General features: G+C 39.4%; 1 long non-coding RNA gene across 1 annotated transcript; it reads left to right on the forward strand.

Annotated features, from left to right (window-relative positions):
* The first annotated feature begins 686 nt into the window (after positions 1–686).
* Positions 687–8,235, forward strand: LOC144090120 (uncharacterized). The gene is made up of 4 exons (XR_013305284.1): positions 687–806; positions 945–995; positions 5,328–5,499; positions 8,176–8,235. It is a non-coding gene; the product is annotated as an uncharacterized LOC144090120 (long non-coding RNA).
* The last annotated feature ends 367 nt before the right edge of the window (positions 8,236–8,602 follow it).

Here is an 8,602-nt window from a genome sequence, read left to right on the forward strand (position 1 = left end):
TTATAACGTTTTTCTAATATTCATTCGTTTGAGGTTCAAACTGTCACAATGAAAAACAGGTCAGGTTTTTGTAAGATTTCAACCCTCTTAACTGTCGTACAGGAGTGTATCACAATTACTCATTGAATACACTAAGGAAAAACTAAATGGACATGAAATAGAAGGACATTTTTCACGAGCCATTATGCTTTTGTTTTGTAATTTATCATTTGCGTCTGTTTGGTAGAATTAGCGATTTAATCTTATGCTATCATTCAGCTAGACAAATTGTGTTCTCTTGTTTGCTTTTGTTTATTTTATTTTTATTGTCATTTATTTTATCACTGGTGATCTTATGAAAATACTAGTGGAAAAAAGCACATATTTGCAATATTTTAATTTAAGGGTTTATTATATTGTCATCACACAAAGTTGTTCTGAGCTGAAAATTCTGTTTCACTCATAAGGCGTATTTTTCCTGAATATTTTGGTTGAACTTCAAATCCTTCTACACAGGTTCCTTTCTATTTGTGTTGCCAATCGATGTGGACATGGAAACTATTTGAATGAATATCTGCATCTTAATGACGAATAGGAACAGCATGATTGAAGTCAATCCCGAGTTGAGTGAGTGGCCTTCAAGAAAAGTCTACCTCAGTGGAACATTTGTCAAAATATACTCATTTAAATTGCATGTTGTTGCCAGCAGCATGGTTGTTCATATGAAAATGATCCTTTCAGAGGGCGACATTTGCATCCAACTGGCAATAAACATCAATGAGTTGGTGTTGGACTTCAAGTGTCTCCTAAAAGAATACAAAGAAAAGGTATGAGCATTTCCAAAGTGGTCATGGTTTAAAAAAGGCAGATTTTGGTGTACAAGGATGTGGTCGCAATATTATTTTCAGAACATTGTTATATGAGAGCCAGTTAAATTGTACTATATTTTCCCAGTTTTTTTACAGTCAGTTGCAGCTGACCATTATTTGGCTTGAACATGACCCTTGGTAACCGAGGTAAGCTTGTGTCTGGTTAATGTCAATGATTTATTTTAAAAAGAAACAAAGACATTTTACAGTTCCTGGTATGAGTAGCACATTTTAACTATGGTAGATTACTTGAAAATGGAATAGAATGCTTACCGGTATTTCACAGCGAAATGTCCTTTGAATAATGTTAACAGTAACTCATGATTATACCTAAGTAAGGAACAATATTAGGCATCTTGTTTTTCTCAGATGTAGGAATTTGTGTTGTATTTTAAAGGCAGTTTTTAAGTTCCTTAGTTGTTGCTGGTAATCAAAAACTTACTCAAATCATAGTTATGCAATCATCCTCAAAACAATTCATGTTGTCACAATCAGACTGGATCGTAATAGAGGACAATGTCATATTTTGGTATCTACCACAAATTACGCCACGCCCAGATAAGACAATAATATGAGGGCGACTAAAAGATGAGTTGAGCAATGTAACAACGTCTGAACCATTTCTTGGCCCTCATAATAAACACATATCAGAAACACGTTCTGACACACGGCAGCAAGACGTATCGCTCCCCCTAATCCATCAGAACTCCCCTTACACCTCATCTAGCCCTGTGCTAACACAAACCTCCTCTTATGTGGCTACCCTTCTTCCCCCTCCACTCGCCATCACCCTTTGCTTGGCTGACTAGGGAGCGCCTTCTGCCAAGATTTATTAGCCGCCTCAACCGAAATGTCATTTTCACCATGTTGGTTTTTGAAAGGGACTTTTTTTCGTCTTATGGGGGTGGTTGAGAGGTGTTTTGGACTTGCTCGCTCTAACATCAATAGCCCGAGAAACCAGTAGAGACAGCTTTCTGATTTATCGACTTCTCTTTTTTTTTTACGGCAAGAAAAGAGGGTGTAACATTTGTAAGAATAACTTTGAGTCTGGATCTACATAAAGGATTCACAGGTGGCTGTGTTTATCAGGGCACAGGTCATCGTTAATTTTTCGGAAAATAATTTTAGTTATGCAATCAACACGTTGTTTTCATGTAATTATCCACTTAGATGTCAGGCCTTAATTAAGCCACTTATTGCACCTAATTATGATGGAATGACAATAACTTCCTTTCCGACTCGCCTGATGTATCGATACTTCAACTGTGAGATTGTGATTAAATCAGATTATGCCTTTGAAAACACACCAAATTTAATTTGCTCGCTGTGTCACCCAAAGGCAAATTGCCTCCACTTTGAATGCTGCACCAGATAATGGTTTCCATGATATGAGTGGGCTGTGAAAGACTAAATGTACCTTATAAAACCAAGAAAATTGCATGGAATAAAAGGGACGTGCCATTCTGTGGTAACAGCCAGAAGAAATGTAGACTTTAAGGAGACACACAATTCATCATGACAATTAAAAACACACTTTGGATGCCTGTAAAACAAACAGTGATTGAAGATTAAAAACAAATAGGCAAATTGAAGATGAAACATTATGGCTTTGCCAAAAAACGGGGTGCACAGTAATTATATTTAAGGCTTTCTTAACAACAAGCGATTTCTAAACTGAGGTCTGACTCATTTTATGACATGGTGTAGACCTGTCGTGAAAATCAAGCCCAAATGATAGTCCTGACCAACACATGTTGAAGTGTGGCTCTCGCCAATTGCATCGCTTGTGTCACACCAGGATGACAAGTTGCGGCCTACCGTCATGTCTGGGGAAAAATACACACTGCTGATCCAACATTGTGCCAGGGGTAGGGAACCTATGGCCCGGGAGCCATATGTGGCTCTTTCAATGGGCGCATATGGCTCTCCACTAACCTATGAGGTAAAATATGGAAATCACTGGTGAGAGAGCACTAATAGGAGCGTCATTGTGGCGTTGACACTACCTTTACCACCACTTTAATCATAAATTTGTGTTTTATTACTCTTCCCCATGCATGATATCATTGATACTGATTTATTAGCAACAGCATAACAATATTCTCAAAATAATTCAGAGACTTTTTGTACTTTAAAAGAGGTGAAATGACAAAAAATGTACACATTTTCATCCATTTTTACTTTTCAATTATGAGAATGGCTCTCAAGAAATAACATGAGAAAATATGATTTTTTTTTATGGCTCTCTCTGTCAAAAAGGTTCCCGACCCCTGCCGTAGTGAGTGCCTAATTCATTTTGGAAGAAAACTAGTTTTTGCAGCATTACTGATTACTTTTTAAAAAAAATCCTAGCATAGGTCAATTTTAAACTTTAGTATGTTAGTTTATTTATACTGATTTCTTGCTACAGATTGGTCCATAAAATTCGTAATTGTAAATTAGTATTGTTCTGAATTTTTAAAAATATTTATTTTATCCTGGATACCTGTTTATCTAAGGTTGAAACTTTACGACTAGTTTACTAAAGGTTGTGGTTTAAGGAGGATGACTTTTGTCTGAATTTGTCCCAGGTCCATATGAATGATCTCATTTTATTTTGGTTTAGTAGCAAGTTGATTCAAGCTATCCGCCACCTTTCCAGCTAATAAAACCGTACATCTACAAATCGAGCAATAATTAAATGAAAGAACAAGACGTACTGCTCAATTTCCATTTTTACCATCCCATCGCTTCTCAATTTTCTTGCGCTTTTCCCGCAAAACAAACATTGGTCAGAGCTCCATTGGCTGTGCTGACAGTTATATTTAATGTGCCACTTAAATAGTACAAAAGTGGGGACACGATAATAGAATCCAGGTTTGGCCTTTATTTAATTTGTAGCGCGGCACAGAGTCATCGCATTTTAGATGGTTGCTCATGTCAGAGGGTTACATTGTGTTGACTCCCAGTCATCTGGATGTGCTTTTGCTGTCCTCAACTGTGCTCAATCCTTATCTAACGACATTACTTCCTAGCCGCAACCTCATCATCATGTGGTTTGTTGGCTTTTTTCCAATGTGTGTACTCTTCTATGCAAATGACTGACATAGCGACGTTGGCATTGTTTATGTAAATTCCACCTGAGATTTTCCAAACAGTAACACCCAGCCTCTTTTGTCGTACCATTAACGACTTGGGTGTTGTCTTTTGGTTTATAAATAGCCTGAATTAAAACTTATGAATCAAATATTCATAAAACTGACTTCAACTGCCACCCATCATTGTACATTTATTTTTTAGATGAAATGTAAGTGACCATGAGTCATTTTGAACGTCTGCATATTCAACCAGCAATATGAAATAATAGAGTATTTATCTAATTATGAATATAACCAAATCAAATCGTATTGTTTTTCTCATTTTAAACATTAAAATGCATCAATTTCATAGCTGTATTACAATCCCAACATTATATTTTGAGAGATAACCTTTGTAAAGTTAAACTTTAAAATGGATGATTCTGACAGCCAACAGCAAGGTTGATTTCTATTGATTTTTTATTATTTTTTGCTTCGTAAGGTTGAAGATCAGTTGAAAATGAACTCTGTTGGAATTTGCATTCGATTTGCTTTGTTAGAAACCTTTAAATCCGAAGAAAATTGGATGATTTGAGTGGGTTGCTCCAATTCGCACAGCTGGACGCTCATTAGATAAATGCTAGAATTTGGTACGCCCATCTAACGCTCTGCGTCTCGGGGGTCTACGAGGTAGTGGGCTGACCCTGACACTCATCTTCTGGATGGTGATTGGATAAGCTGTCTGAGGTGGAATCTCTTTTTGATTGAGCGTGAATTGAGCGAATCACTGATTTTTAAAAATTGTTCATGAAAGATGAATGGTATTGGCAGATTTCATTTGATAATCTTCCTCAGGATGAGAAATATTGAGTTAAACAGTAGGGCAGATACACTCCTAAAATTGAGTTGCTGCGAAGGGTGGAGAAAAGTGAGGTAAATTGTTTTCAGTTGTCCTCAGATGACTGATTGGAAGACTGTCACATAAAATTCAACACTTCAGGTTTGTGTTTACATAAATAATTACACACACACACGCACACGCACACACACACACACACACACACACGCACACACACATTCATAAAGCCAATGAGAATGTGCTTAGCGTCCTTGAATGAGCTGCTGCTGATTGGTAGATACAAAGACCTCTTAAGAACAAGTGGAGAAGAAAATCTTAAAAATAAATACTTAAAAATACTAGACATTGTATGAAAAACAAGCAGAGAAAAAAGATGAGATCAAATACTAAAACCAAACTAATACTATTGAATTGGTAAGAACACTTTGTCCTGAAGTGGCCCACAATATTTGACAACCTGTTCTGCAAAATGTAACATATGTTATTGTACTATAAAAGTGGCACTGCAAGCTTTTGGGGAACATGACTCAATCATTAATTATCTGCCTTGTTTGTCCTCACAAGGGTCAAATGATGTGCTGGAGCAAATCCCAGCCAATCGCAGGGCACAAGGACATGTCCAACCATTTTTGACTCTCCAATCAGCCTACAGGGCATGTCTTTGGGATTTGAAAGGAAACCGGAGTGCCCGAAGAAAACCCACACAAGCCTAGGGAGAACATGCAAACTCAACACGGTAAGGGCCGAACCTGGGATTGAACCCTCGATCTGTCGAACTGTCACCCCCTACGCACTAACCACTTGGTCTCCTGGGTAACATTATTTTTTTCCCCCTTTATTTACCAGTCTTGACAGGATTAATGTGCCTATTGAAAAACACCTGTCTATCAATGAGTGATCCCCTCTTGCCAAATAACTTCCCATTAACGCTAATGTTTTTTCATTCCCTGTATTGTCTTACCATCACATATCCTGCATTCTGTAGGTGGGTGGGTACTGCTGGTCATAATAAAATGTGTTGAAGAGGCTGGTGGTGGGTTGGATGGCCAGCTGCATCTGAGGGCACTGTGAGTGGCACGCAGAAGGGACTTTTATCCGCAAAGTTGAAAATCCCCGCAAAATCATACCGTGTGTGGTTGATTGGTCGGCGGTCTTTTGGTCGCCCCGCCCGCGACAACGGGCGACCAAAAGACCGGCGACCAAAAGACCGACGACCAAAAGACCGGCGACAAAACAAGGTAAAACAACACGGTCTACGCATCAATAAAAGCCAACAATGGCCATGAGCAGTTTCACTGAGCAGACATGTGAGTGTATAAGAGTTTGTATGTACATGCGTTGTCCCTTTAAGAAGCTACGTCAGTCAGGGTCCTAACAAGTTCTCCAACAAAAAACAATAAAAGTCCGGGAAATTTTGAGCTTTTCTCTAGCCTAATAATTAATAGGGCATTAAGTATGACTAAATAGTAATTCACAGTTTGTATTTAGGGAATTTGAGCAACGATTTAAATGATAATTATCACTTACCTTCCGGGCGACCAAAAGACCGGCGACCAATCGACCCTGTACCAAATCATACAGACAGATAGCACAGGAGCCATATCAATCTGCATTTAGTACAAGAAGCAGGCACAAGGGTTCAAGGAAGTCATCAGAGCATGGGTAGTCTTGCGCAGTTGGGGATACTTATCTGTAGGACTTAAATCGTCCGGACGCCGTCCAACGCCACTCTGATATGAGCAATTAGCGAGTAGGACCTTTTGAGCTTGGGCATCTGATTTGCAGGCCAGCTCGCACATATGCCTGTAATTCACTCTGACATTTAATCTCCTCAATTGTCACACTCTTTATTGTGTATGGCCATAATATAAACAGTAATGATGAAGTAATAATAAAATGGGAGGCATTGTAATCATCCTAGCCCCGTCCCGCCCCTGTGCTTATGTCCACAAGTTGAACCTGTGGGAGACAGCTGACAAGTGCGAGGCTATAGTCCCACAGGGGGGGCTTGGATTTGAAGGGGGGTCTTCCCAAGTCAGCTCAGGGGAAATGGATGACAGTTACACTAGCCTCCAGCCAATTAACTGTCATCCTAGCTGTTGGTTTAACTCGCTGACCTTACCTCCTCTCGCCGCTTTGTCTTATCGTTTCCGGAAGAAGACGGCCTCATCTGTGTATGTAAAGTGGACCACTGACCTTCAAAAAAGTGAAGGAGCAAAGACCAAAGTTGGTTCGCTGTATATTTATTTCCAGGGCAAACATGCCGAGTGAGCAAGTCTTTTTTTTCTAAGATTGAGAGGGAGCGTTGTGTTATTACGTCCAATTACTCCTCAATCTCCCTCTTTACCTACCTGTAAAATAACATTAGATATGCTTATCTTACGCACTTTTACAGAGGGGGTGCACTCTCCCCAGATGGCTCCCATGGGGTGTTAGGTTAATACCGCCTGCCCTTCAGTCATCTGCTAATTGAGCTTGTTCGCAGATCGGTAAGAGCCGTGCTTGAGGAACGGGAACCACTTTCTTTCTTCGATGTCTTGGGTGGGAAAAATTTAAAGATGTTTAAAAATTAGATATCTTGAGGGGTGCATTTGACTACAACCTCCAGTCCCGATGGCAAAAATCAATGGAGCTACTGTGGAGTTTCCATGTTCTCCCTGGGCTTGCATGGGTTTTCTCCGGGTACTTCAGTTTCCTCCCACATCCCCAAAACATGCAGGTGTGAGCGTGACTGGTTGTCCGTTTTCTAGTCCCCTGCGATTGGCTGCCCACCAATCCAGGGTGTCCCTTCCTGGTGCCCATAGTTAGCAAGGATTGGCTCCAGCAACCCCCTTGTTAGGATAAGTGGTTCAGAAAATGAATGAATAGTATATTTAGCAAGAAATAACTTACAGTCGTGAGTTAACCACTCGTAAATCATTAGTTTGGCATGTTGTTTCCATGATAATTTGCTGTTTGCACTATGAAATATGGGTGGGGCTTGGTTCCCACATTTTTTTATTTTTTTTACGATTTCATTCTCCTGTCACTCGTAAGTGTGTAGAAGCTAAGACTAAACTCTTCCATTCTTTTTTTTTTTAATTCCCTGACATTGTCCTTCCTCTTTTTAACCTTTTAATGAAACGGATGGAATCAATAATGCTTCTTTTTGAGGGTGAGAAAATGATGCAGCCCCAATCAGGCAACGTTAGACAATCCACTATTTATAGCCTCAATTTATTCATAAACACGAGCAGAAAAGAACAATATTTTTTTGCTTTAATTACTAGGATAAATACAAAATAAGCATATCAAGCTTCGGCTTCTTCAGAGTTGCCTGAAATGTTGTTTATCCTGTTAATGGCCCAATAATCTGTAAATGAAACAATAGTTGGCAGCAAATTTGAGTGAAGAATGCTTTGATCATTTTCAGATTCCACTGTACTCTACGAGAATGAAGTCACCCTTAATTGCACCAAAGTAAACCAAGAACATAACCTCCCATCCTCCGTGTTTCACAGTAGGTACATTGTTCTTTTCTTTGTATGCATCAGTAAGCGTAGAGCTCATGTGACTTGCCAAAAAAAAGCTCCAGTTTTGTGTCATCCATACAAAGGACATTCTCCCAGAAGCTCTGTGGCTAATCAAAATGCATTTTGGCACGTTCTGATCTAGTTCAATGACCACTGTGGGGGGTTCTTTTTTTTCTTCTTATGCAAGCTTCCAAAAAAATTGCGTGTAAACAGAAAGTAGCACTTTGAAACACAGCAGGCTCAGTTATAATATGTTCTCAGGCACTTTGTTTGCTGCACCTGGCACGGGGTGTCTAATCTGGGCGGGGTACAATGAAATTTATCACG

This window comes from Stigmatopora argus, chromosome 2 (genome assembly GCF_051989625.1).
Source record: "Stigmatopora argus isolate UIUO_Sarg chromosome 2, RoL_Sarg_1.0, whole genome shotgun sequence".
Taxonomy (NCBI): Eukaryota; Metazoa; Chordata; class Actinopteri; order Syngnathiformes; family Syngnathidae; genus Stigmatopora; species Stigmatopora argus.